The sequence below is a fragment of the Macaca mulatta genome, chromosome 7 (assembly GCF_049350105.2).
Source record: "Macaca mulatta isolate MMU2019108-1 chromosome 7, T2T-MMU8v2.0, whole genome shotgun sequence".
Classification (NCBI taxonomy): domain Eukaryota; kingdom Metazoa; phylum Chordata; class Mammalia; order Primates; family Cercopithecidae; genus Macaca; species Macaca mulatta.
In genome coordinates this window covers 6,851,857-6,863,703 of record NC_133412.1, presented here as the reverse complement: position 1 = coordinate 6,863,703, position 11,847 = coordinate 6,851,857, and the positions used below count along the sequence as shown (strand labels likewise).

The 11,847-nt window shown below is 50.4% G+C and overlaps 1 pseudogene; it reads left to right on the top strand.

Moving 5' to 3' along the window:
* The first annotated feature begins 14 nt into the window (after positions 1–14).
* LOC144329756 (uncharacterized) lies at positions 15–8,643 on the top strand (annotated as a pseudogene).
* The last annotated feature ends 3,204 nt before the right edge of the window (positions 8,644–11,847 follow it).

Below are 11,847 nucleotides of genomic sequence, written 5' to 3'. Positions count from 1 at the left end.
GATCAACAACGTGCATGCACCACCTCATGGGGGCAGGGGGCTCCTGTGGCACTGGGGATGCAGGTGGCCATGTTGGTCTGAGGGAGATGCAGACCAATCCTATGGGACCAGGTCCAAGGAGGGAGGCACGGTCTAAAGCAGAGCTGTCTCATAGAAATATAATGTGGTACTGAGGACAGTGGCCCATGCCTGTAATCCCAGCACTTTGGAAGGCCAAGTCGGGAGGATAGCTTGAGCCCAGGAGTTCAAGACCAGCCTGGGCAACATAGTGAGACTGGTCTCTACACAAAAATTTTTTAAAAAGCTGGGCTTGGTGGTGGCACGTGCCTATAGTCCTAGCTACTCGACAGGCTGACATTGGAGGATCACTTTGAGCCCAAGAGGCTGAGGCTGCGGTGAGCGGTGATCTCGCCCACTGTACTCCAGCCTAGCGACAGAGCGAGATCCTATCTCCAAAAAAAATTTTTTTTAAAACTAAGTAGATGGGCATCCTGGTGGCATGATAGGTCCTGGATCCCCTCCCAGACCTGTGACCTTGGGTGGGTGACTTTTCCTCTGGACCTCAGTGTCCCTATCTGAGTGAGGAAAGGGTGGTGGGGAGGCAGATCTTTGAGTCTAAGCGGTGTAGAAGCCGCGTCTGAAAAGCCATACTCAGGGCTCCAAGTCCAGCACACAGTCCCAGCAGGGCCTGGCAGGAGGCCAGGGCAGCGCAGGCATCAGGTCCCAACCTCCTTCCCTCTTTGCCCACTCTCAGACCAAGGAGTTCATCTTCTCGGAGCTGCTGTCCACCCTGGCGTCCTGAAATTGAACCTGCAGGACAACCAGGAGTCCTGTCCCTGTACTCGTGTGGGGACCAGAACACGCTGATGGAGGAGTCAGCAGATCAGATACAGCGGCGCGACAAGATGCTGCGTATGCAACATGTACTGAAGGAGGCACTTAGCATCATTAGTGACATGAACACGACCACCGTCAGCATACACACACACAGGGGCCCGTGGACAACTCCTGGCTGCAGGTGCAGAGCGTCCTTGCCAGACGCAGGTACCAGGGCTGGCACCAATGGCCCCAAAGCCCCCCATCCCCAATGGCTGAGCCTGGGGGCTCTTGGAACAGGCTCCAGACCCAAGCTGGCAGACGTGGGTGCTCTCTGGAACTGTCAGAGAGCTCGTGGTTTATGGTGTCAGGGCTGAGAGCTGGGAGGGGGTTGTGTGTGGGGCTGTACTCTGAGGCCACCAGAGGCCTAGAAATGTCATTCTGGGCACGCTGTACCTGTTGTGCAGTCTGAGTCATGCTGCCAGGGCAGAGTATCCGCCTCCCAGCCTGGGAGTGCTGAGAGCCAAATCCACTGCAGAGCAGGGGTGAGAGTCAGGGTCCCACCTCCTCTATCTGTCGGCAATCCAGTGGTGATCTAGGATAAAACTTCGAGAGTCCCAACCCACAACACACCTCACAGGCCAGGCGGTGACACACAGCCCCTTCCCTCCCTCCCAGGTCCCATCATAGCTGCCAGCCTGTGACGGAAGGCAGGGTCCCGGGCCCCCGCTGAAGCACTATCGCTGGCCAGCAGGCTCACGCACCTTGGCCTGTTGCTCCAAGAGGTTGCCTCTGCTATTCAGCCAAGGGGACCACAGTGCCTGGTGTGCCGGCTGAGCTCTGCCCAGCAAGCCCACCCACCTCCCCTGCCATGGACTCTCCCAGCAGGAAGGGCCCAGCCTCACCTATGTGACCTGCAACCCCCAACAAGCTGAGGCTCCGCTATTAGACTTACAATTCTACAGCCAGTGGCATCCAGCTGCCTGCCCTCTCTGCCTCTCACAGGGTCCCTTCAGAGGGTGCTGGGCTTTCTGACTGCCCAGAGGGGGCTCCAGCGATCACTCCAGCCATCCATCACTTTTAGCTTCATCATCCTGGTTCAAGCAGTGTTCCTTCTCTGTCAGACCTGGTGGCTGTTGCGTTGGGCTCCCCAAGGTGAGAGGTGGCCCCAGACCAGGGGTTGGAAGACAGGGTGACCAGAGAAGAGGGAAGCCCGAGGGGGCCGAGCACTGGTCTGACCGGTGGGTGCACTGCCTGGGTGCCGTGGATGAGGCCAGCGTGTGTGGGGTAGGGAGGGCCGCCGCAGCCCCCAGGCACCACCTGTGAAGCTCCAGGTCCTCCCTTGATCATCCTCCCCTTTACCTTCCAGTCCCTCTTTTCCAGGAAGCTTGCCACACCCACACCTGCGCCCTCCCCTCCCGGGCCTTCTCACAGCTGCTGTGGCACACCTGTGCTCTGCACTTGCCTCACCAGCTCTCTGCTCACTTTTCTCTCTCCTGTTTTCTCTCTGCTTTCTCTCCAACTGCCAGCCGATCGGGTCCGGCAAGTCCATCCGGTCCTGAGAGCCCCGGGCTCCCCTTTGACCTCTAAACAGATCCGTCCTCTTCTCAGAGACCTCCCTTTCCAGGCCTGCCTGGGCGGCTGTTCTGTGATTTGACAGTGGCTCCCCCAGCCCCAAAGCCAGCCCCCTTCATCTGTGACTTGGTCTGCTGTAGTGGTGAGCTGACACCTCCAGGTGTGACTGTGGCTGAAAACGTGTGCCCCCCTCTGTGGTATGCCCCTGCCCTGTTCTATAAATATCTATAAATACATGTATGTACATATATACACATACATATATACACATACATATACACACATACATATATACACATACATATATACACACACATATATACACACACATATACACACACATACACATACGTATACACATACATATATACACATACATATATACACATACATATATACACATACATATACACATACATATACACACATACATATATACACATACATATATACACATACATATACACACATACATATATACACATGCATATATACACATATATACATACACAAACACACACACACACACCCCAACACGTGACCAACCGACTCACCTCTAGCACTGGGAATCAGTCACCGTGCTGTCCGTCTGGAGTCTTGCGGCCCAACAAGAGAAAGCTGTCCCCTGACATCGCCCCTCCAAAGTGCAGCACCTCCAGTGAGCCTCCCTGTCCTGCTCGGCCTACGGACAGCCCCTGCCATCCCTCCCGCCCCCACCAAGCATGGGAGTGCTGTGCAGGCAGCGGTGTGGCCTGACAGTCTCTACCAGTCCTGCTGTCCCTTGGCTGAGAATCAAACCCATTTCTGGGAAATGTGTCCTCTGCTGGCTGTGTTCTCTGTGGAGCTCAGGGGAGGGGAAAGGCCAAGCTATTTCTAGGGTGCTGTTGGGAGCAGTGAAAAGGCGATACCCTTTCCAAGGTTCACTTTTCCTGGAAAGCCCCTGGAGCTTCCCTGGCTCTTATCCTGTGAAGCCGGCTCTGGCCACCAGGGGGCAGGGCCATGAACGCAGCCTGGAGGGAGCCTGCGGGGCAGCCGGCGCTCTGGAGGGACAGACAGAAGAGGCCACCAGGTGCAGACGGGAGAGGGAGGCACGGGGACGGAATGGAAGACGCCTGGGCTGGGTGGAAGTCAGTGCCCTTAGGTGCTGGTACCTGTCTTCCCGGCCACCGCTAGATCAGGCTTCTGAGCCTGTTGGCTGTCAGGGTGGGACCGCGCCCAGTAGGCGCCATGGCAGTCCCCGGGGAATCCCCCAGGTGCCACCAGGCAGCATACAGGTAACAAGCCTGGAAGGTCCCCAACAGCCTAGCTGGACATGCTCAAGACACTCTAGGGCTCCTCGTTTGGTAGCACAAACTCCAGGACCCAGTGAGGGAAATGGGAGCACACCAGGCCGAGGAGTATGGCTAAATCGGTTTATTCCAAAATAAAAAGCAAAATAAACAGGAGTCGCATCACCAGGGAGCCACGACCCCATCCCCGCCTCCTTCCTCTGTCCTATGCTAGCAATAAATAAGTTTCCCAGCCACAAATAATTATTAAAACCTCCTCCCCATGTGTCAGTTCCAACCTCCACTAGGTCCGATACAGGGGCGGCCCTACCCGCTGGGATATACAAAAGGTTACACAGACAGAATAAGTACACCAGGGAAGGGGGCCACCCCAGCAGCCCGTGCCCTTGCCTGGTCCACAGTTAGCCCCACTGTCCTGCCTCAGCTACCTCTCTGAATAAGAAGCTGGGAGCCTCCCTGAGGGAAAAGTTGCTATGGTGAGAGAAAGGAGGCCATCAGGCCTCCTCCAAACAAACCAACTCCACCAGCCTCTGGCTCTTAAATAACAATCATCATCATCCAGAAATTTAAGGACTCAGCCCTGGTCAAGGTGGCAAAGGGTCTGTTTGTCTTTCCGCATTAGACAGAGGTCTTGTCTTGCTACCCTAATTGTAAAGGGGTGACTGGGAAGGGGTGGCAGGGACATGGTGGCGGTGGAGACTCCAGCCCAGCTTCTCCAGGGCTTGCTGTCAGGGGCCTGCTTTTAATTTTCATTTTTGTCCCATGACTTTAAAATCCCATAACTTCTTTTTCGTAAGTTTTTTTTAGTAACTTCCCATAAAACTTTTTTCTCCTTTTTTGCCACAACTTTTTTACTTTTTTATCCCATAACTTTTTCACCCCATAACTTTAATCCCATAACATTTTATTTTGTGTTCTTTTAATAAACACCTGCATAGTTATATTACAATTTTATAAAAATGAAACAGATTATCTCATGCCAAGCATGCCTAGCATTTGCACAGTATCAATACCTTTAATATTATAGTTTTCAAGACACGCAAAATAAAATTTTAAGGAAAAAAACAGCACTTTGCAACAATTAAATCATTTATTACATTACAGTAGCATCACACCAGCAGTCAATAATGCCACTTTAGGCAAAGGTCTTTCAGTATTTCTATTATACATTCTGTTTACAAGAATTCATAAATTGGTAAAATTCATTCTAAGAAAACTTGACAAATAAAGCTTTGGGCTGGAATTGGCATTTCTTTCTTTGCTTTTTCTTCCCACCATTTGTTTCTTTTAAACTACAGTGTTCATATTTTAAAATGTTTTAACTTATTTCAGAACATTAAGATAGCAGTTACATTTTTTAATAGTTATATTGTTTTAAAAATGACTCTTTAAGATAAGATTTTAGACTAACTATATTATGGATAGGGCTGATTTACATTTTCAAATTCCTAAAAGTCAGCTTTGGTTTTAGAGCTCATTTTGTTTTTTTCATTTCTGGAAAACCTATCAGGTTTAATCAAATACTTTTAAAATGATTATTATATATTGTAATCTTTAAATAGGTGTTTTGATTCTTCCTACAGAAATTCAAATTTATTCAGTTGAACTCACATTTTAAAATTCTATGTTTCTGATGAACTCTAACCTTCCAATGTTGCCTTCTAAGCAAATCGAAAGCTGCCTTACACTGAATGAGGAAGAGCACAAATACTTGGCTGAATGAGGTATCGCAAAAGACTGCGTGCACTTTGAAGAAAGACTTAAGTTATTGTCATATCATTTCCATTCTTTTTAGCTTTTTCTTAAATATATGACAAATACCTACACAAAGAGTGGAATTTCAGTTAATACAGTAAATTTATTTTCCAGATGGACATTCAGCTGGAACATGCCGGTGTGTGATTTAACCCATCGGCACCTGATGAACACAGTATGGTCAGATTGGTCACAGATGCTAAACACTATCTGAAGGTCATGCCCAGTCACTCATGTTTATCAGGGTAAAAGTGAAGTTATTTCAACGATAAAAGTACCTTTGAAATAATTTATCCATGTATTAGATAAACCCAGTTTCAGAATGATAAAGAAAAAACATTAGACCAAATAATATGGCTAATTAACAGTGGTCCAATTTCTAGCCCGAGGTTTTACAATGGACTTAAAGTAACTGTCTTTAAACTGAACTCAAAGAATGCAAAAGTGGCAAGTTCAGAAAATAAAAGGCAAGAACAGGACTTACCCACGGGCTAGAAATCGGACCACTGCTAATTATCCACATTATTTGGTCTAACATTTTTTACTTTATCATTCTGAAACTGGGCTTATCTAATACATTGATACATTCATACAATTTGGAAGACTCCATTGAAGTCACAACGACCCAATATTTGTGCTCTTTCAGTGAATGCAGGCAAATCTGTTATTCCATCGGTAAAATCGTATTTTGCTCTCCTGTTAGAATATCATATTTATAAAAGTGTCATAAGGATGCCAGATGCTAAAAATGGAGATGGTCTGGTAACTAGAAATCCCCACCCCAGGGAGCACACGTACATATCTCCCTACATCCTAATACTGTGATGTGTTTTGGACACAGACATTAGAACCTCATGAGGTTTTAACTGTTGATTCTTTCCCAAGCACCATCAAGTTATGATTTAGGCAATGTGTGAATGAAATTCATTCATTCATCATGCATAGGCACGATCACATAAATACTGCACAAAATATGTCGCTAACTGAAACTGAGAGGTACAAAAACATATTTCACTCTTCGTAAAGAAATTTGCGAAGAAATATACCTATGATTGTATAGACACGTTACCTCGTAATACACTGACATTCACAAACAGTAGATTGCACTGCAGTTTGTAAACATCTTAAGTTGCATAAAGTTCTCCTTGATTTTCAAAGACAGTATAATACTGTCTACTAAAACTCCTTGTTTCAATTAAGTACTCTCACATATATTAATTTATAATAATGTTTGTTATTATTTTTTAAAGTGTTTTCCATTCAAGGAAAACAAGTAAATTCCTATGTCAGAGTAACTAAGGTGGTTGAAGAATAGGTATTAGCCAGAGAGGTCTAGATGGTAAAATCAGTCTTCAAGCCTCAAAGAAGCTCTGTGAACAGAGGAATGCCAGGTGTCACACAGCTTTCCTTCACTCTAATTCATTCTTGACTAGAGCCTGTATGCCTGTTCCAGGGACATTTAAACTCTTAAAGGATTTCTTATGATCTTTACTAAATACATTAAGAAGAATGCCAGCCAGCGCCCTTTTGTGTACTGGGACATGTAGTCATGTGATTAAAACAGGTAACATGAACTCTGATTTTCAAATGTATTACAGATACAAATGCTCTAAGCTAGGAAAGGTTTTCCACATCCACAGTCAATCATGGGAGCCTTTCATTCCTCAGAAATAATCCCTTTTTAGGTGACAGATAAAGAGTACACTGCTGCAGCTCGTGATGCAATATCTTCATGAGCCCAGAGCACACACGAATCCTAAGGGAACTACCATAGTACAGCGCTCATTCTTGGCACCGGAACAAAGGAAACACACTGTATCCCGCACATTCCTGCCGGAGCAGGCCACTGTCCTCTTCTGTGAGATTTAAAAAGCTCCCCCAAAACGTTATTACTCCCATCACCAGTACACAGAAAATGGGGGAAAGGCTGTTTCCAGTTCTCAGACTTTAAACAACTCTAATGTCAGTACTCACGCTGGCATATAGTACAAAGTAATCAACAGTGCACACTTGAGGGCAAACCGCATATTGAGCTAATGAAGGGCTCACTGTGATTAAGATTAAATCAAACATAATAGCAGAACATAAGCAAATTTTATCTGAATTCTGATGCTGCAATAACATTAAAAAAGCATGGCAGCCTGTTCCAAACAGCGAGAATAGTTTTGTGCAAACAGTGGGTCTTTGGGTGTTTGAACTCCCACCACGTAACGGCAAACTCGATATACATGCTAATGACCTACAATTATGAAATTAAAACAGAAAAATGCTAAAGGATGCCAGAGTGAACCTCAGTGAAGGCCACAGAGACCCACTCTCCTTTAACTTTTTACAAATAAACTTAAACTATAAATTGGAAACAAAAATAATCAAGAGTGGCTCTAACATTCAAATGAAGTAAATGGATTGTGTAGGAGATTCACCCCATAGCTTTGTTTCTTTTTAAAAAATGTCTTGACCAGCTCTTTGATGATGGTGATGTTTATCTCCTTCTTCTTGGCAGCCAAGCCCAGCAAAAGAACGGCACACAGCGGTTGCTGCCCAAGCCTGGGTGCTCCTGGTGCTCCTGGTGCTCCTGCGCGATGGTCTGTGCAGCAGGGTTGTTGTGGGGAGACCCCTCCCTGGCTTCTCCTTGCCCAGTCTCGGCGCTGACGCTGAGGCTCAGCTCACAAAGATCTTTGGAGAGAGGGAGGCGGGGATCTGAGCACAGTGCAAACCCCCTGCTCCTGCCTACCCGCCCCGCCTGAGGGCTCTACTCACCACCATGCTGGTTGGCAGCCCTAAGCTCCTGGGGGGCTGGGGCTCCTGGATGGGGCTCATGAGCAGGGTTCTGGGAAGAGGTCAGGAATTTGCTGTGCTCGTTGTGGTCCGCACAAGCCATAATAGCATCTCCTGCAGCTCCACCTGGAGGGAGGGGTGCTCAGCTGTCACGCTGCTGCCTGCCGGCGCCCACCCTCACGCCCACCCCCACCCCTGCAGAGATGTTGCACACCCTACCTTCATCTCCCTGTGCTGGACCAGCCTGATGATGTCCTCCTCCCATTGCTGCATCCTCGGCACCGCCCCCTGCCTCTGTTAGAAGCTGATGGACATTCCTGCAGGAGGACAGGGCTCAGACGCTGGGGCCCCTCCGAAGGCCCTGCAGCTCCCCCTGCCCTGCCCTGGCCTCCCACTCACTGATGGCATCTCTCTCCCCAGTATTCGATGAACGGAAGTTCGGGTTTCTCCACCAGCTCACTCAGGTCCGCCATCTCCTCCCGGTGGTCCATAAAGCCGCTCTAGAGCCAAAATAATGGGGTCACATCTCGGCAGCGACCTGCCCTCAGGTGGCATTTTCAAGTAAGTCATGGAGAAGCTGGAGGTGAGTTCTGGCATGGGCCAGCTTCTCCACGACTTCCTGCAGGGCCCGGTGGGTCTCCGCACTCACAGACTCGCCCCCAGTCCCTGGGCCTGGGACCGCTGCCTCTGGCTCCTTCTGGGCCGAGGCCACCAGGTAAGCCAGGTGCTGGCAGCACACCCTCTGCTCTGTCACCCGCTCTCGTAACCCTGCCTGCTCCTCCTGGGCACTGGCTCCAGCGGATTTGAAACATGCCACCTGAGGGCAAGACGTGAGCATTCTTGTAGGGGCATACACAGAACAAATGGGGCAGAGAGGTGGAGCGCAGCCCCTTCCCTTGGGGCCCCAGAGAGTGCACCTTTTGGTCACAGGGGAAATGGGGTCTGACCACTGGCTCCCGGAAGGGATGAGGGCGCAGAGAAATCAGAAGGCAGGGAAAGTAAGAGCATAAAGGGGTCTTGCAGGGACCACAGAGGAAGGTGGTAAAATGGGTGCGGGGGGAGTCAGGCTCACCATGGCCTCCCAGCTCTCCTGGTCCTCTGGGACGCTCGGCATGGGCCGAGGTCCCTCCTCCTCCTCACTGTCCAGATGTTCTCCTCCATCTCCTGTGGGGAGTGGGCTCCTCAGACAACCCAACAATGGAGGTACTGTGGGCCCACCTCTGCCTCCACCCTCACTGGGTAACCCTGAGCCAGCCCCTCCCAGAGAGGAATGAGCTGCTGTTCTTTATTTTTTCTTTTAAGAACCAAGATCTTGCTACACCGCCCAGGCACAGTCCCACTACCGGTCGGTTTGGGAGTTCTGACCTGCTCCGTTTCTGACCTGGGCCAGTTCAGCCATCCTTAGGCAACTTGGTGGCCCCCCCGCTCCCAGGAGGTCACCATATTGGTGTCGAACTTAGTGCAGGCACCCGGTCAGCATAATGACCAGCTGTTCTAAAGGTCTCTTCCAACTCCTCAATCCTGTGCTGCTAACAGTCCCCCCTTCCTCCTGGGGCTCTGTCCTCTTCCTCTGAGTGGTCTCCGGTACCTTCCCCAGGGAGAGCCGTGAGGTTCAACGGGGCATTCAGCTGCTGGCTCTGCTGGCTGGAAGCTTCCAGGCACTCCTAAGGGGCCAGGAAAGAGTGAGAAGGCATGGAGTTTGCCAGGTCGTCCCCCTCATAGCCCCATCCTCAGCAGCTCCCTCCCCTGGGTCTCCTGCAACTTTTGGCGGGGCATCTCGGCCACCGCTTTGCCCCAAGCTTCCTGCTGCTGCAGCTGGTTCATTAGCTGGGTCTGCTGCAGTAACTGCCTGTGCAGCGCCTCCTTCTCAGAGGTCAGCTGCTGATAGGCGGCCACCTGCTGCTGATAGGTGGCCACAGACTGCCGCAGGTGACCCAGGTAATGGTCTGGCTGCTGCTGCAGACTCTGAGCCTCTTGGCTCTTCAGCTCTACCTGCAAGAAGACCGTGGGTGTGAGGGCACGTGGCGGCTGGCTTCCAGATTCTGGGCCCATTAATAGGGTCTCCAGGGCACTGTGGGGCTCTGTCACCTGCCCAGGACCCTCACCCCTTACTCCAGGCCTAAGTGACTGCCTCCCTTTCCTAGAACCCCATGCCTCCTTTCCCAGGCTCAAATCTCATACCCTCTTCTCACCATTTAAACTGTAGGCCACAGACTGGTGGAAAAGCAGTGGGAGCCAGCCGCCATCTGCTAAGTGTGCTACAGGCCTAGTGCTTTCCGTGTATTATCTCATTTAATCCACAGCACCTCTGTAAGGAAAATGCTAACTTTCTTTTAAAGTTAAAGAAACAGAAACTTAGAGATGCAAAGTACTTGAATGGTGACCAGTGGAACCAAGGCTGGAATCCAGTTGTAACATAAGGAGCCTTTTTGTTTTGTTTTGAGACAGAGTGTCACTCTGTGGCCTAGGCTAGAGTGCAGTGGTGCAATCTCAGCTCACTGCAACCTCCACCACCTGGGCTCAAGAGATTCTCATGCCTCAGCCTCCTGAGTAGGTGGGATTACAGGCATGCACCACCATGCCCGTTTTGTTTGTTTGTTTGTTTTTGTAATTTTAGTAGAGATGTTACCATGTTGGCCAGGCTGATCTCAAACTCCCGACCTCAAGTGATTCTCCTGCCTCAGCCTCCCAAAGTGCTGAGATTATAGGCGTGAGCCACCGTGCCTGGCATAAGGAGCCTCTTATACCACTGTCTCTTCACCTATGACTGGGGGCTCTATGCCTCTAGCTGGGATGACGATTTCCAGACCTGGGAGGAGCCCAGGGCTACCCACCTCTAAAAGTCAGAAGGCAGGAAGGAAGAAATAGTCACAAGACTGCCCTGGAGGGTGCTGGGGTAACCTGCCCCCAGGCTGCAGCTGCCTCGGCCTGGCACACCCCTCCCCAGAGGCTGGTGCCCGCCTCCCACCCCTTCTTGGATGGAGCAGAGGTTACCGTCTCCTTCACCTCGTCCAGCTTCTCCTGTAGCTCCTCCACTTGCTGCTCCAACTGCAGTGCACTCTTGTTCTCATTGTTCTGGACAGAGAGAGGGAATCAGCAGCCACCCACTGCAGCTGGAGACCCTAGAACTCGGTGTCTGCCTCCCATGGCACCGGGAAGGGTGGAGGCAGGTTAGAAAAATCATCCACTCTGTCCCACAGCCACCAGAGCAGGGCTCTGGCTCACAGGTGCCTTTAGAAGTAACATTTCACGTGAGGGCTACACTGCCCCATTTTACAGGTGGGGAAACAAAGGCCTGGAGGGCTAGGGAGGAGGGCAGGCTCCGCAGGTGGGGCAACGCACCAGCTCCTCGACGCCGCTCTGTGGCTCGGCCAGCTGCTGAAGCTTCTCCTCCTGCTCTCGAAGTCTCTCCTCCTGCTCCCGAAGCCTCTCCTTTAGTGTCTGGTTCAGGAGACTTACGTGTTGATGGTTTTCCACGTGGGCCTGGAGCTCTGCTGACACCCTCTCTAGTTCCGTCCTCAGGTGCTGCAGCTCCTCCTCAGCGGGCACTGCTGGGGGCTCCGGGGGCAGGGGTTTAGCTGAGAAAGGAAGCAGACAATAAGGGCCTCTGGATTCTCAAAAACAAAAACAAAAA